This window comes from Pseudorca crassidens, chromosome 9 (genome assembly GCF_039906515.1).
Source record: "Pseudorca crassidens isolate mPseCra1 chromosome 9, mPseCra1.hap1, whole genome shotgun sequence".
In the NCBI taxonomy this organism is placed as follows: Eukaryota; Metazoa; Chordata; class Mammalia; order Artiodactyla; family Delphinidae; genus Pseudorca; species Pseudorca crassidens.
The window spans coordinates 70,224,750-70,242,388 of NC_090304.1; the positions used below are offsets into that span (position 1 = coordinate 70,224,750).

Consider the following 17,639-nt stretch of genomic DNA (forward strand, 5'->3'; position numbering starts at 1 on the left):
TGCCACCCCATGTACACACACGCTTCCACGGGTCGAACAAAGGCAAACAGGATTACGGAAATCATCAACCCTGGTGTCACTTATGTCAGCCACTCGTGCCCCGAGCCAGGCTCACCACGCTCCTCCCTGTAAAAACGCAAAGCCCAACCCTAGAGCTGTCAAAGGAGACACACACATGAGACACACACATGAGACACACACAGGCTTTCTGCGATCAAGCGGCGATCGTGGGGCAGGGTAAGTAATCACAGACTCCAACAGCCACAAACCAGAGATCCCAGACCTCCGAGTATCATCGCCCTACATCCACATCCCGCCTCTGGAACTCCTTACTCTCTGTGACCTTAAGCAGCTGTGTTTCTCCAAATCTCAGCTTCCTCATTTATAAAATAAGGAGTTTAAAGAAAGGATCTCACGGTGAATGTACTTCATGCCACAGAGCTTAAAAATGGTTAAAAAGGTAAGTTTTGTAGATTTCGCCACAATAAAATAAAATATGTCAGCATTTGTATTTTTTTAAAAAGAGAACCTTACAGGTTCATAGTAAGGATCAAATAAGAGTGTAATGGCAAGTTCTTACAGTGTACAGCACATACTGGATCCTAATACACAGCTATTTATTATTTGTAGTAATTTTTATAGCTTTTTTTATCTAGACAATACATGCTCAACATGGAAAATGCCGAAAAACAGAAAGATAAAAAACCTCCTGTAATACCAAAATCCAGACACAACCACTGAAATTAAATTCTTTGTAGTATTTTTCTAATGCAGAGACATTTCTTAAATTTGGAATATATAGACAACTCTGTCGTCATGATCCGTTCTTTTCTGCCTCACCAATAATTGCAAAAACAACTCTCATGACAACATCCAGAAATAAAGGCACTTTGTTTAGCACAAGGATCAAAAGTTGCATGAAACTTGAGACGGGAACAAGGAGCTCATGCTGAACAGCTGGGGACGCCTGCCCCCAGAGCCAGAAGGGGGGTTCACATCAAATCCCCCCACCTGTTCCTCCTTCCACCTCAACGCTCACCCAGAAAGCAAGACACTGGGGATCTGGCCAAGCAGGACAAGGGCCGCAGGGAAGCTCCTGGAAGCTCCGCATGTGCCAGGCTCCCACTGCCCTCAGGGAGCTCCCACCGTAGGTGCAGGCAAATCACCCCAGGACCTGTGCAAAGGGCTGCGAGGAGCACAAGGAAGGAGACACGCGTGACAACCATGTCATCCAACCCCCAGGTTAAAGATGCCCCAAGGCTGCAGGGATGAGACCAGTCTCGCTGTGGGGCCAGGAGACTGAGCTCTCAGGGTCCTGAGCTAACTCACAGATGCCCAGTTTAAAAAACAAAAACCAAAACCAAACAAACAAAAATCAGGGCCCATATCCTGTACTTATGTACAAGCACTTCTTTACCAAGTGCTTGAGATCCATCAGCACAGAGACAAAGGCCACCTGGGCACAGGACAAGTGGCCTGTTCTACGAGAACCCTTGGGGTCCTGCCTGGCTCCCACTCTTGGGCATGGCCTCCCTGCCTCTAATGCGGAATCGAGGCCAGACTCCACAGACTCCTGGGGACGCTACCTGATTCAAAGCTTCCTGTAGCGTCTGGCAAACAAGGAAGCTCTTCTGCTGTACTGGGGAAGCACCCTCAGAAAAGACTCTGGAGAGGAACTACAGTCCCACAAAACACACTCTAACGCTCCGTCTCTAGCCAGGCACAGTCTGCCTCACTTTCATTTTGCGTGGGTGTGTGTTTTGCTGGGAGGCAGGGGTTAGTGAGTGACTGGTGCCCAAAGGCAGCTCCTGAAATCCTACAGAGGAGCAGCTGCTCCTAGCGCCGGGGAATTCTATTTCCATCTCCGCTTACACGGAACTATCTTCTAAAGCGGTGCTCCCCGGAGGGGCGGCGGCGCCAGGGGGCTCCCGGATCACCTCCCTGGACGGGCTGCTCCTGGCACCGCCCTCACAGGCGGAGGCCGGGAAGAGCGCCTGAAATCAAGGCCACCCGTGGCCCGCTCCTCCGGAGCCCCAGTCACAGACATGCCAGGCCCTTTCCTTTGGAGGCCTAGGGAGGAAATTAAATGTGAGCCAGATAAGGAGATTCCCTTCAGCTCTGACGCCAGGGAATCCAAAGTTATGATTCCCCCCAGGACCACACGAACCAAACTGGCATGGGCCCCGGACCATGGGGCCAGCCACACCTGGGGTGCCTTCTTCTCTGTAATGACGGCACTCGCATCGCAGGCCTGACTGTTTTTACAGCAAATGTGAATGAGAATGTAAAGCTCTGCAGGCCAGTGACAAAGTGGGTGGCAGTGAGGGCCCCGGGCCGAGTGAGTGCAGTGACTGCCCGACAGGCTCCTGGGCTCTCCGCAGGTGCTTCTGCAAGTCCCTCCCTGCCCTGTATTTTCCAGGCCAAGGGAGGCCGCTGCCCGAGGCGGCTGACTCACCTCTTTTCACGGCATAGTGACTTGATCCACAGAAGGATGCGGGGAGCTGAGCGCCCTGAGCTCGCACTGACCTCACACTGACCTCAGCAGTTTCTAGATCTGCCAGGGCGAGGAACACCTTCACCATGGGCACAGCGTTCACCAGATGGCCCGGGGCTGGCGGGAAGGCGCAGCTCCCACCAGGGCTGCCACGCGTGCCGGGCTTCCCAGCAGCCCTGGCCACCCCCAGCCTTGTCTACTTTCTCTTCTTCATGCTTGTGGTTTCAGTGTGGGGAAGCGGGTGGGTGGAAAGGCATCCAGAAGGAACAGAGAACCGACTGGAAAGGGCGGTGGATCAAGGGTCAACAGCACTGACGTTTCAAAAAGAAACTGCCGAGTAACCATCACTGCAAAACATCACGGCGCACGGACGAGGCGCTGCGATGGCCGTCTGAACTTGGAAAAACCCTTGACGAGCTGGTCCACACGCCAACGCTGCTGTCGGCATGCTCGCAGACTCAACAGTGGCTCCCATCTCGCGGGGGCAAAAGGCCAAAGCCTCATGAACACACACGCGCGCGTACGTGCATGCACACACACACACACGACTTCCACGTCACTGTCCCCGTACCAGTCTGGCAGGCGCACATGCCCACCTCAAGGCCTCCGTGTTTGCTGTTCCCTCGGCCTGGACCACATCCCCTCCATACCTCAGCTCCTCCACCCCTCCCCCCTCCTCCACGTGGAAGCTCAAACACTACCTGCTCAGCAAGGCCCGCCTGCACCACCTTTCAGCACCTCACCGACCCCTGCCCCAGGCACTGCCCGGACTTTTCAGCAGCCATTACTACCTCGCATACCGTTCTGGGTCGGACAGCGTCCCCTCAAATCCACGTGCACCTGGAACCTCAGAATGTGACCTCATTTGCAGAGAGGGTCTTCCCAGAAGTACGTAGTTAGGATGAGGACACACTGGAGGGGGGTGGGCCCTCATAAGAAAAGAGGGGCCACAGACCCGGGAAAGAGGCCGTGTGGTAAGGGAGGCAAGAGGGCAGAGCTGTGCAGCCACAAGATCCAGGCACCAGGCATGCCGGCACCACCAGACGCTGGGGCAGAAGCAGGGAACAGGTCCTCCCTCAGAGCCCCAGGGCACAAGGGGGTAAGGTCCTGAGGTTTACGCCATCCGGCTTGTGGTCCTTTGTCACAGCACCCTAAGAAACTAGGACACGTACCATCAACTATAACCAGCTACTGTCTGCTGCCCCTCAGGAGAAAATAAGCTCCAGGAGAACAAGATTTTGACATCCTTTGCTTGGTGCAAAACGCCCGACACACAGAATAGCATCCAGCTGAATAAAAGAATGTATTTGCCGAACAGCTCTTGAGTGAACAAAGACAAGCCTAGAAGGGAGACAGGGGTGCTATACCCACCCTACAAGAGGGCAAAACTGAGGGGCTAACGTCCCAGCTCTGCTCAGAGACAGCAGAGCCAGGACCAGAACTGAACTGGGACCCAGCCTGCTCTTTTGAGAAGTAACCCTGAGCAACTCCAGGTGCCGAGCAAACAGCTGCTATATGCGGCACTCCGTGAGCACACGTGTGGAGAGGAGGGCAGGCAGGGCAGGCTCCAGGCTCGCCTGTCCTCGTTAGGGCTGTGACCCCGAACCAGGGAGCTCACCAGGTCCCAGGGTCCACATCTGCAAATTGAGGGTGGATCACAAGCCAGGTCGACTTGCTCTCCAAGGAGCAAGCAAGGCTTGTTTTAATCTGTGCCACTTCTGAGAGGCCCTCTCAGGCCCCGGGAGCCGAGGTGACATCTCCGTGCCGCTGATGCACACTTAGGGCAGCACCTCCGGCACGCACCACGCGCTACTCTGAAACCTCTCTCACACCGCAGGCCACTTGATCTTGCTTTCGTAGTTCCCTTCCACACACACTACTGGACTCACATCTCGGGCCTCTGCACCTGGCATTCTGTAAGCCCTGCAGTCTGCCCAGGCCCTGCCCGTGTCCTCGCCAGCCAGCTCTGGTCCTCCCAGGCCCGCAGACACCAGGCTCCTCCACCAAGCTCCACTCCCAGGAGTGAGGTTTCCTTTTGCCCACCTGCGCCTGGGCGGCCTGGGCGGCTCTGGAGCCTTGAGTACAGTCCTCCCCACACTCAACCGCAGGTCTCTCCAGTTTGGGTAAACCATCAGCAAACAAATCAGGGGCTTCACACGAACCTGCCGTCGTACATGCACAGGCACACGTGCATGGTCGGGGGTATGAAACACGCACAGACAGCATCCCAGGGCCAGCACTGTTAGGGCTGTGACGAGGCAGAAGGTAAAGCATGAGCCAGGCAGACCCAGGCGTGAGCCCCAGCCCCGCCCCACTGCGGGTTACGCTTCCGTTACCTTCCCTGCACTTGAGCGACCTCAGCTCACAGCAAACTCAGTAGCAGCAGACAGCAGGCTCTGCAAAGCGCCCAACGCCGTGTGCTTCTCTTTTCCTGCATCTTGAAATGGGCAGCACGTGGCCCATTTACCCTGCGTGGAGAGCAGGGTAAGGAGCCTCAACCTCCCAGGGCTTGGAGACCTGGTCCCACCTCTGCTCTGAACGACCAGGCCCGTAGCTGCACCTCACCTCTCAGGGCCTGGCTCGGCCTCCTCCAAAACAAAAGGGAGAGGCAGCACGAAGGATCCCCAGCACACAATCTACTTAAGAAAAGGGAAGGCCTCTGCTCTGGGGCCTCGGCGTCTCACAGCAGGACTGGTGTCGGAAAAGGACATCAAATGTGCGCTCCTGCCCAACCTGCTACCTTCGCCGGCTACCCTCCCACAACCCCAGCTGATCCAGGCCTGCCTCTGCCCTCCTTGACATTCGTTACTAGAGGATGTGCATTTTTACATTCAGCAAATGTAACGCTCATTCATGCATTTAAAAAACACTTATTAAGGACAGGAGGACACAAACAAGCGTAGTAGTTGCTTACAACTGCTGAGTACTCACTGGGTAATACGCTCAGAGCTTTACAAACATTACGCTCTGAATCCCCGGAACAACCCTGTGAGGTGGGTACTGATACTATTCCTGGTTTACAGGTGAGGAAACCGAGGCCCAGGGAGAAAGGATAACCGTGCTTAAGTCACACAGCCATAAACGATGGAGTGGGAGCTGGAAATGATCCTAGAGTCTCTTCACCACCCCGGGCTGCCCCTCCATCACTCCTTCTCCCTGGCCCTCTTTGAACCACAGGTAAAGGACGCTGTCATTCAGTAAGTCAGAGCCTCCCAAAACCCACTGGGCTGCTCAGCCTGCAGGGACGGCCCAGGTGACGGCCTCCAGATGTGTCCTCTACCAGATCAGGCCCCTGGAACACCTTCTAAGGAACCCTGCTCAGAGACAAACCATCACAATATTCCCATAACAAACCAGGGAAGTGGGGCACGGACCACCACACTGCTGGAAGGAAAGCCCTACCACACGCAGAACCGCGCTTCACTACATGCATGGAGGCTATTTCAGAAGCAAGAGAGTCTGATTTTCCACCATGTGATCCTTATACGTTCCCCCAGTTCAGCTCACCAGCCTGGAATCCCTGCCTTGGCTGTGCAGAACACAACTGGTATCAATGTGCTGCTTATAAGCACTTGCTTCCTCGGGGAGAGGCTCGCAGAAAGACTCTGGCAGGTGACACCAAAATTATAGTGCTCTATTACAGTGCCCAGCCTCTGGGAAAAGCGGAGAGAACGTGAAACCAGGAGCGCTGGCTTCCAGGGCCACGTTGCCACCCCTGGCGGCAGGACACCCTGAGCAGAGCCTTGGTCCTCGGGGGCTCAGCTCCCTCATCCTCCATGGTTATGATAGACACCTCCCCCCGCCCAATTAAGATCCGGAAGCCAAACGAGTCTCATAGCCATACCAGTGATGGGTGAAATGCCTACTAAACACTGTCCATTTCTATCACCTAGCAGAATGGCAGCCTGTGGGAAAATGGGCAGCCTCATACACTATTGGTAGTTTAAACCAGTACAGCCCTGGCGAGCACAGTGTCGGGATTTGCTGTAACAGTTTAAATGAGTAGAACCTGTGGCATACTGATTCCACTCTTAGAGAAACACACGCATGTGTGCATAACAGCATGTATGTATGAAGATATAATAGCAAAACTAATGAGTCCCTTTATATGCCTATCAATGGGGGACTGACTCATAAATTATGATATATCTATACTATAAAATGTTTTGTAGACAAATTAAAAGCGAGAAGAACTACATGCAAGAAAAGATCTACAAGATCCATTGTGAAAAGATAAAATAATGAAACGATATATATCGTGCAATCAGATTTATGCTTACAAAAGAAACAAAACTGTATGTGTTTGCGTCTGTATAGGCTGATGGAAATTACAATTAGTTAGTGCTGAGGACCCAGCAGGGAGGCGGCACAGGGGGGAAGGGCGCCAGAGGAAGGAGGACTCTACATCTGCTGTTCACTTCTCCACTATTTGGACGGGAGGGTGAGGTGCACGAGCATAATATATTCATGTATCCCCTATATCATTTAGAAAAAAGCCATCGAACTGATTTAAAAATAGCACCACAGCCACCGAAACAGGGTTTCGTGTTCTGGTGTGAAACTGACAGAGCAATCTGGACAAGTTTTAGTGCCACACTCCAAGGTCTTCCCAAGAGTGACTGATAAAGTTCAAGTGCAGTCTCTAAGCCACAGATGACAAGACTGGATCGGGATCAACAGGGAAGAAGGGAAATGCCGGGTGCAAGGAAAACTTTGGGGTAAGCTCTGTGGAAGCTGCAAACCTGTCCTGCCCTGAACCCGCTTGGCTCCAGGATGCACTTTTCTGAGACTCTCTTCCCTCTCACCTCCATAGGATGAGAAGAAAGTAAAAACCAGATGAAGAGAGAATTCCCTTTCCCGCAGCAGAGAGGAGGCCACCTGCTGTCGCCAGCAGAGCTACTCCCAGGCGAAGCCAAAGAAAAAGCCTGGCCAAACTCCACCTTCCCGACAAAGGCACTGCGTGTCAGGCTCCTGGGGCTGCAGGGACAGCCGAGGCTGGCAGCCTGAAGCCCACCCATTCGAGTCCCTCCACTTCAGCAAACAACCAGGCCAGCCTCTATTCACATTCAACAGTAAAATCCAAACTGAACCAGGATACAAATCAGAGGGTTCTTCCAACAAAACAGCAACAAGGTGGAATAAGGAGAGATAAATCAGTGGTATCCTGGACAAACATATAGCTACTATTTCTGCTTGTCCATAGTAACACTTCTGTAAATTCAAACATTTGATAAATACCTTTTTTGGCTTCCTAGTAATAATTAAAACAAACACGCAGCCCAAACACACACACGCAGCTAAACATGGAGCAAAAAGGAAAACAGAGGGGCTTTGCTTAGGACATGCTGCTCAGGAGGCAGCCTGACAGTTGACATCCCCACACAAAACGCTCTCCTCCCATTAAATAGGTACCCTGTTAGTGCGCCACACTCACTGGGCACTTCAACAGTCCACGGCTGGGGGCTACCCACAGGACAAGGAAAAGAAGTCCCATCTCGGAGGGAAAGGGGTGACCATCGAACAGTAGGGGAGCGGAGTCCTTGTGCAGTGACTCACTGCAGAGATGGCCATGACTGCGGACACCAGGAAGCAGGCAGACCAATAAAGTAACTCTCAGCCTCCTCTCCATGAGGACGCAGCCCAAGCAAAGCCAGAACCCGACCAACTGGCCAGAGCCCAGCAAGAACAAACTATCTGAAGGGCACGGCTATTATGCACTCTGGAAAACGGACGCCTGGGCAAGTTTCTTACAGACTCTGGCACTGACTAGGGGAGAGGGCACGGCACCAGCATATTTCTGATGCGGCAGTGGTGCATCCTATGATGGGGACATGCGGACGCTAGCAACCAGGACCAACCGTGTCCCCTCGCTCTGACTCCGGTTCTCCTGAGTATGGCTCAGCTCCTCACCGAGGCTGCACCCTTCGGGGGAGGGTGTTCTCCCCTCCTTGCAGGGCTGGCCACCACTGAGAACTCGCCCACCTCCACTCCCCGTTCCCGACCAGCCCCTGCATGTTTGGTGACCACAAGTCACCCCCGCCTAGAGGCAGATCAGCCCTTGGGGAACAGCCCAAACTGAGGACCACAGCCACTGTGGTCCACTGGGTCCACCAGGGAACTGTGGGGTGCCGACTGCACCCCAGGGAGACTTCCTCCTTTGGGGGCTTTTCCCCTTCAACAGTTTCACTATACATTTGAATGTTCAAACCAGCACTTCTCTGAATGGGGTCTGAGAACCTGACTTCCATCCTGAGATGCTCCAGGAAAGGCAGAAACTAAGGCCAGGGTGGGTGGGCAAAGACAGGGGAAGGCGCTTTGGGGTTTTCCTCAGGCACCTTTCTCTGGCTGTCATGAGAGACCAAAGGAGGCAAATTTGAGTTTCTACAGAGATGCCTGCAGTCTACAGACAGTGTCTCCACTACCCAGCTTGTGAGGATGAGAGGGGCAACAGGGAAGGGGTGAGGAGAGAAAAGAGGGCTTGACTGCTCGTTCTCCCAACCCCAGTCCAGAGCACTGAGCACCAACCATGCTGGCCCGTTCCCTCTGCTGCATCACCCCTGCCACCGTCTTAACGTCTTGAGTTCAAGCCCTCATCCTCTCTCATGCCCATTACCCTGATGGCCTTGTCTCTCTTCAGGGCATTTCATAGTCCACACAGCCTACGGAGCCACCCTTCTAAACCACAGCCTCCGGACGGAGTCCAACCTTGGCAGGGTGGGCGCGACTTCTGCCTGCCCAGCCTGTGCCGTCACAGAGATCACAGCTGCCGCTCGGACTGTGACACATGCCACCCCGCCCCCAACTATGAGGATGCGCAGGCTTCTGTTTCCTCATCTGTGCAACGGGAATAACAGGATCGCCCTCCAGAGCTTCTACGGGGGTTAATCCAAGCTGAGGAGAGCCCAGCTCTCCAAGAATGACCACGACTCTCCCTGTCCCCAAGCTGGCTCCAGCCTCTCTGCTCTTCACCACCTTGCGGTGCTACCTCCTCGTAACGAATGAATACGAGTAAACGCAGAAGAAGGCATATCCGAGATCTAAAAATGAAGGGGCGTACACATTAGGCTCCCAAGATGTAGAGGACCCCAAAATTAACTCATTATCAAAATAATGTGAGAGGAATGAAGGGATGGGAAGAGAAGGAAACATTACTCTGGAGGGACTGCTTTTAAAATAGACAGCTCTGTGATTTTTTTTTTAAAGACTTCATTTTTTCCAAAGATTTAGGAAGATTACATTTCAAAAGCTCACAAAGGAGACCCTTCTGGTTTTTTTTAAAAAACTATTTCTTAATTAATACCTTCAGAGGACTAAGAAGTACTTTTATAGACTGACTGAATCTTAATAAAATTCTCAGAGAAATTCTGGCATCAGTCACAACAAACACCCTCCTGGAATTTAATTTCCTTTTCCGCATACAACTTACTATGGCAACTCATTTATGATGCCACCGCAACCAGTCAAACTCTGCTTGGAGCATAAGAACTTCCAAGCCCCACAAGACAGCCTATAGCACTCGATACAAATTGGCCCCATATTTAGCCAAATCCTACAACTAAAAGAGACTTCCCCCACACCAAACTGTCCAGGTTTTACTGGCAAAGTCAACTCTTCCATCTCCTTCCCAGCCCACATCTGCACTGCCCTCCCACCTTATACTATAGCTCTAACAATGCCTCCTACCAGCTCGAAGTCCCAAAACTCAGTATCTTTTCCCTGTCCCACAAAATGAATAAAAGAGGAGAGAAGGGCACACAATGGGCAAAGGGGAAACTAGCTACATCCATCTTCAGCCTCCTACCAAAGACGTGTCCCTTCTGGCTTCTGGCTTGGTTCAAGTCCCTCCTTTTCTTTTTTTTTTTTCTTTTTTTTTAAATTTTTATTGAAGTATATAGTTGATTCACAATGCTGTGCCAGTCCCAGCAATTCCCTCCTTTTAGATGACAGTAGGTCCTAGAATATCCACTGCATGTGCTGAGGATGGAGTGGGCAGCTAAAAGCTAAAAGAATTATTTATAAGTACAAAAATGTACTTTAAAAGCCTTTCTCCCTCGAGGACAATTCCTACTGGAAGACTTAATCCCATTATCCCAAGTGCCCATGGGCAAGGGGAGAGAAAGGGCTGGATGCCAACCATCACTGAGCACCCACTGCAACTCACAAGTGCATCTCATTTAATGCAAGGCAGATACTATCATCCTGATGTTACACACGGGGAAATCGGGCTCAGAGGGATCAGGCGATGGGCTCAGCATGTACACCAGGCCCATCAGACATCAAGACTCATGGACTCATAAGCTTTACCCTAAGCACCTGGGTATCCCCAGGTGCTTAGGGTAAAACACTGTCCTAGGTTGGAGGGCGCTTTACAAGTTTCCACATTGCTTTTCATATACGAGATCTCATTCAATATCACAGCCCTATAGGATAGTTAAGAATTACTTTTCCACTATTGTAAAACACTGTTTGGTTTCAAAGATCACCAGTAACTTGTGAAAGCCAGTGGTAGCACTTAGAGTTGTACCCTGTCGAAGCTTTGTTTCCTCACCTCACAGCGCAAGATCAATGGTAGGGGCTCAAATGACAACTATTATTAGCAACATGATTTTTATTCATTTAATAGCCCTCAGCTAAAGTAAAATTTATACACACACACACACACACACACACACACACACATATAAACTACAGATATTTTAAAGATTCAACTTAATTACCTGCTAGAGAGGATATAATTTTACCACTACCTCAAACTTAGAGATAACCACTAACTGCTGCTGCCAAGACACTGACAGAAAAGGATTACTGAACGTGATGTGGTCAAACCCAATACGGACTTTGACAGCTACGAATGGAAGAGAACACGGCAGGAGCATTCAGTTATGATAAAATACACAAAAAATCCTCCTCTCCCTCCAGCATCACGGCTTGATCATGAATGTGCTGTTTGACCCAACCATGTCATTTCAGCTCTGTGATGACCCTGAGCGTCCAAAACGAGATGGCCGGCAAGTGACACGGATGTCCTAGTGAGAGGTCGCCCAGGAGGTCTAGGGAATAGGGCTGGGGCAGATACATTATTACCTTGAGCTATTTTTAATGTGCTGCATCTAATGCATTGTTTGCCTCACTTAATTTTACTCACTTGGAAAGAAACCTGGGAAGTTCAGAAATGCCAGATGCAACAGGGATCAGCTCCCCACTTCTCAAGCTAGAACGGAAAAGATGACAGAAGTGTGTTGGTACAAGGAAGGCAGCATCAGTCAGACAGGAGGAAATCTAGGCTACTATGGCAATGAGAGATCCTGGGGAGGTCCTTCGAGGAAGGCTGAGCCAAGACCCATCCAACTGAGCATCTACTCCAGGCTTGAAGATTCAAACAAAAGAATAAAATTCAGGTCCACAGATGAAACATACGTAATTTTTTTAAGCACAGTTAACAGCTTTATGGTAATGACAGCTGGACAGCCATGTACACTAATTGCCTACATGAGAGCAATATCCATACTGTAAATCTAATACCAATTATTATTAGTTTTGGGGTTTGTTTTACTTTATGCAGCCTTTCTTGCTTCTTAGCTGTGTTCAGTCCACCCTAGTTTCTTCGTAATAGGCTGAGTTTGATTTTGTGTGGCCGATCTCGACTTACAAGGAAAAAGATGTCAGTCTCCCTCAGACACCTTCTCCTGCGCCATCAGACTGTCTAGCTCTTTATTTATACACTATTTTGCAGATAAGGAAACTGAGTTCCAGAGAGGGGAAGTGATGCATCCAAGGCCATAATCCTTGCTAATATATCTAGGACTAGCAAGGCCTACAATGTAGATCTCCAGCTCTATCACTGTTGCAAATGATCTGGCATACTTGTGTCGTGAATACGAAGTTTATTTGGAAGGGGAAGAAAAAAAAAGCTAACATGAGTCATCTCCTTTGTCAAGGGGCACCACACAGATTGTTCTAATAAAGCATCCAGCATCTCCAGAACCACTTGTTTCTGAAACAGCCAACCTCAGTCCCAGAGAATAAAAGGCCATGTCTTATGCCCCTTTAGGATACCCACGACCTGTGAGCAGATGCGCTGCAGGGCTTTGGGGATCTGCTAGCCCAGCCCAGGGAATCCAGACGTTGCCGGTACTGGAGAGGGAATGGGGGGGGGGGTGGCTAGGGGAGGGTCAGAGTTGCGTTTTCTCCCGGCAACAGTTATGATTTCATGCAGCCCAATCTTACTCCCCTGGGAACATCTAAATATCCCATCCACTCAGGGGTCCCTCCTCAACTTCCCCAGGACAAAAGCACTGCAGTCTGGGAGGTGAATCTGGCAGACCGGGAGGGACGGTATTTGACCCAAGCCTTAGAGGAAGCACCGCTCCGCTCCCTCCTCCACCAGTTACTGGAACTCCCCACCGGATCTTCAGACGCCAAGAGGCGTCCCCCACTCTGAGCCCGACCCCTCTTTCAGCGTCTGCCCCAACAGAGGCGCGAGGAGGCAAAGCCCACTGCCCATCGCTCTACCCCGCCACCCACTCGCCTCCGGTCCCCCCAGTGGCCGCCCCCCGTGGGCCTCCCTCCCTCCTCACTCGCGGGGTCCCCGCCGGACACTTGCCTGCTCCAGCTCGAGAATCTGAGCGCACCCCTTTCTCTCCGCCCGCAGAGGACCCGCGTCTCCCGCCTCCGGCCCAGACCCCCTTCTCCCCGCGTCCCTCCGCGCTCCGGGTGTCAGCCGTGCACCCGCACTTCCCGCCCGGCCCGTTCGGGCTCTGTCCGCCCCAACTTTTCCCGGCCGCGGCGCCGGCCCCGCAGCGGCAGGGATACCGCGTCCCGCGCCGCGAATGGCGCGCGGGCTCGTGTCCCCTCGGCCCCGGCCCGCCCCGCCGGCACGAGTTGCGCTCGGGACTCGCTCGGCGCCCGGGCCTCGGCTGTCCGCCCGGCGCAGAGGAGGAGCCGGCGTGGCGGGAACCGCGCTGTCCCGGCGCCGGCACCCCCGCCCGGTGCCCGGTGCCCGCCCGCGCCGCTCCCTGCCCACCTGCCCGCCCGCGCCGCCGCCGCTCACCTCCTCCCGCGCCGCCGCCGCCACTGCCGGGAAGACGTGGCAGTGGCCGCCGCTCGAGCTCCCCGCCTCGCCTCTTCTCTCGGCGTCCGCGCGGGCGGCTCCGGCGCGCCGGACCGCAGCGCCAGGCGCCCTCTGCCGCCGGGAAGGCGAATCCTCTCGCCCTAACCCTAACTCGCCGGCCGCCCCCGCCCCAAGGCTCGCTCCCAGCCCGGTTCCGCTCTGCCGGAGACCCTCCCTTGTGGCGGCCCCGGCCCCGCCGCTGCCTCCGGGGAGCCTGCCCTGACCAGCCAGCCTCTCGGCGCCCTTCCTCCGTGCCCCACCTGGGTCGATACATTTCCTGCTTCTCTAAATCTGAATGCCTCGCCTACAAAAAAGTAAAATAGGGTTGGGGAACAAACACCACGTCTCTCGTGTTCGTCATTCTCTCTCCTAGGGCTAGGTTAGCGCCCTGCCTGGAGTACCCAAGGGCGCAACAAATACTTCTTGAAGCAGTGAAAGGGTGAATGAATGAGTAGAGATTTGGGCCGCTCTCCACCCACGTAGGCTTCTAAACCTCCAGAGGACAGATATCCCCACCTGGATTTTTTGTTGTTGTAAATTACACACACACACACACACACACACACACACACACACACACGCTTGCGCAGCGTTGCATGAATAAATAGGATTCACAATTCCCCACCTCAGACTAGCACCAAAGTTGCACAAGGCCCGCAGCTCTAAGTTACTCAGGGCCTTTAGTCAAACAGACTTAGGTTTTACATAGATCTACCACTTAAAAGCTGGGAACTCTCGGGAAAGCTAATCTCCCTGGGCAGTTACCTCATCTATAAATTAAGAGTAATAAAATCTACTTCATGGAGTTGTTGTGAGGATTAATTGAGATCCTGCACTCTGTGTAAAGCACTTTGCTCAACCCCTCCACCCCACCTATACTGTACCTAAGTGGTAGCTGCTGTTACTATTATTACTAATCTAGTAGGTAATAAAAACTACAGGCAAAAATTAAAATAATGGCTACCTTTTCATCTGGGGACACCTTAATACCCTTGTATGTGGGGTATTGTCACCTACCCAGGAGAGCCAGCCCCGGGAGCAAGGCCTTTCCAGTCACTCTTCTTCCCCACCCCGAAGAATTAACGGGTCTTGGGTTTTAAGACCAGTTATGAGCTGGTCTTAAGAGCTGTAGAACTGGCTCTCCTGTAGGTTTTCCTCCGTGGTTTCGGTGGCCAATCTCTTAATGAACAAGTGTTTATTTTATTGCAAAGGCAGTCAATGTTTAAGGGCCCCTGTGGTCTACAGATTCTTCCTGTTTTCTCCTTGCCCTCTCTCAACACCTTGAGGCCGTCTTTTCATTTTTAACAGTCTCCTTCCTGCTCTGCACATAAAACAGCAGTGAGTGCAATGAAGTGGCATCAGACAGGACTGGGCTGGAATCCCAGCCCATCCGCCTTGGGCTTTCTGCACCTCAGTCCCCTCAATTGTAAATTGTGGAGAATGATGCTTATCTGTGACATTGAGAGAATTGGTGATCCAGTCTGTGAGTGAAGTCCCTGGAACATATAGGTGTTTAATAAAAGGCAACTATCGATTCATTTATTTAACAAGCATTTAGGGAGCATCCACTGAGTGTTGTAGGTGCTGGAAGAGTGAGGGAAACAAACATTGGTGAGGTACGATTCTTGCCCTCAAAGGAGTCTGAGGTCTAGTGGATGAGACAGGCACCCACACGCTATGGCAGAGGGGTTGGGAGGATATACATGCTGCTAATATGAAATTAGCAAGCCTCAGTTCCAAATTGGGGCAGTGTTTCTGCAATATAGGTTGCTTTAATTCATTATAATTGTAAATGCCATTTTCCTCTAAATATGTACATAACTTTCCAAGACCACTGCAAAAAATTAATGAATAATTTTGTGAGGCAAACAGAACCATTTGATGTAGGGTTCAGTCCCTTAATAAGGTGACTCCCAATGCTTCCTTATACTAGAAATAACATGTACATTGTGTTTTTGTGAGAGTACCAGAATTTATAAGTTAAAGTTGCATATCTTGCAATGCATATCTAAGAGGGAAAGTCCACATACTGTGGACCTCTAATGTAACACACCACCTACCCATGCCCATGATGTAGCCCCCTCCCGTATTAACCCTGGGCTTGGCCACACGACGTGTTTTGGCCACTGGGACATCAACAAACATGGCAAACGCAGGGATGTTTGATGAGCACGTGTGCCTCGCTCCTTGCCTTCTTGAAACACTGTGAAGAAAGTGAAGAAATCTGGTCCAACCTCCTTAAAAATGAAAGACTCAGGCAGAGAGAGGCTCACCATCCCAGCTGTAGCAAACCCCAGCCAACCCACCAGCTGAAGGTAGCCACATGAGTGAGCCTAGGCGCTACTAGCCAAAATGACCCAGGCAACCCAACAGTTGTGAGAAATAAAATGGTGGTTGCTTTAATCCACTAAGTGCTGGCAGCAATAGATAACTGATAGACACATCACACACAGGCGTTTCGACAGGTGCAAGGTCTCGGTGAAATTCGGCCAAGAGTCAATACTCTCACTAGTGTTTTCTGTCATGAAGCATTCAGTTGAAGTTAATGTGTCTCCGCTTAGCAGAGTATCACACTTTAAGTCATTCCTTCTTTCAAAATTCTTCACTGAATGGCTACTGAGCCTAGTACTGGTTAAAATCCTTTTGCAGCCAACAGGACAATAAGCTGGCAAAATCAGCTTAAAAACAACGTTAAACATTATAACTCCTTGGAGCACAGCAGGTGTTACAGAGGTTGGGTATTTATCTCTCTCTCTCTTTTTTTTTTTTTTTTTTTTTGGCTGCATCGGGTCTTAGTTGCGGCACGTGGGATCTTTTGTTGCGGGGCGCAGGCTCTTCGTTGCGGGCGCGGGCTTCTCTCTAGTTGTGGTGCGCGGACTCCAGAGCGCGTGGGCTCTGTAGTTTGCGGCACGTGGGCTCTCTCGTTGAGGCATGTGAGCTCAGTAGTTGTGCAGGCTCAGTTTCCCCGTGGCATGTGGGATCTCAGCTCCCCTACCAGGGATGGAACCCACATCCCCTGCATTGGAAGGTGGATTCTTTACCACTGGACCACCAGGGAAGTCCTTATCTCTCTATATTATTATTAACTTCTTGATGACGGACACCCTGTCCAATTTGACAAGGTTTGACTATAGATCATGAACATCAGAGAAGGAAGGGAAGTTAGATCTGCTAATCTACCACCTCATTTTATAGATAAAGCCACTGGGGCTAAGTGAGATTAGAAGAGCCTTACAAATTCCTAGGGTCCTGGAGCTGGCTCAGAGCAAAACTGAGATGACCAACTCAAAGATCTTTATGCTGTTCCTTGGATTGGATTGTTTGGTGGGTTGTTTTTTCTTTGTGACATTGGTTGCTACTAAAAATATCCTCCCCATGCTGAAAAGAGCTTTACAACTTTCCTTTGCATTTAGGATAAAATCCAAAGTCTTCATCTTGCCCCACAGGGTCTGGTGCAGCTAGCCCTCCAGAGACATTCGTTTGGCAAACCCATCCCTCAGAACACTCTGCCCACTCCAATTTTTTTCTGTCCTCGCATCACTCCACACAAGATTCCAAGCCCTGACTGAAAGCCAGCTTGACCTGGCTTGGTCACATGACCTAGCTTGATCACAACCCCAACCCAAGAAGAATGGGGCTCCCCGAATGAAATCCCCCAAAATTAATCATCAGGTGTTGTTACCAAAAGAAGAGAAAGTGGATGGAAGGTGACCAAAGCCAATGAATGTCCACTATGTTATCTCTCAGGCCTCAGCTTAAATGTCATTTTCTCGGGGAAGCTTTTAACTACTCCATCTGTGATACTCTTTCATGACACTCCTGATTTTTCACTGTTCTCATCACATTTTATAAATATATATTTATTTGTTTGTTTGTTTCTGTCATGGTCTCCCTCCACGAGAGAAGGGACTGTGCTTGTTTACCCACTACTATATCCCCAACACCTGGTGTGGAGCCTAGGGCATAATCGGCTCTCAATATTTATTAAATGAATGAATGAATGAATAATATGGGCCTTATGATTCTTCTGACTCA

At 51.2% G+C, this 17,639-nt stretch overlaps 1 long non-coding RNA gene across 1 annotated transcript in view; it reads right to left on the reverse strand.

The window, feature by feature from the left end:
• LOC137230731 (uncharacterized) overlaps window positions 1-13,689 on the reverse strand; it is a 69,272-nt gene extending 55,583 nt beyond the window's left edge. The window contains exon 1 of the long non-coding RNA XR_010946235.1: window positions 13,545-13,689. This is a non-coding gene — a long non-coding RNA (uncharacterized lncRNA). The remainder of the gene's footprint in view (window positions 1-13,544) is intronic.
• Window positions 13,690-17,639: the final 3,950 nt, after the last annotated feature.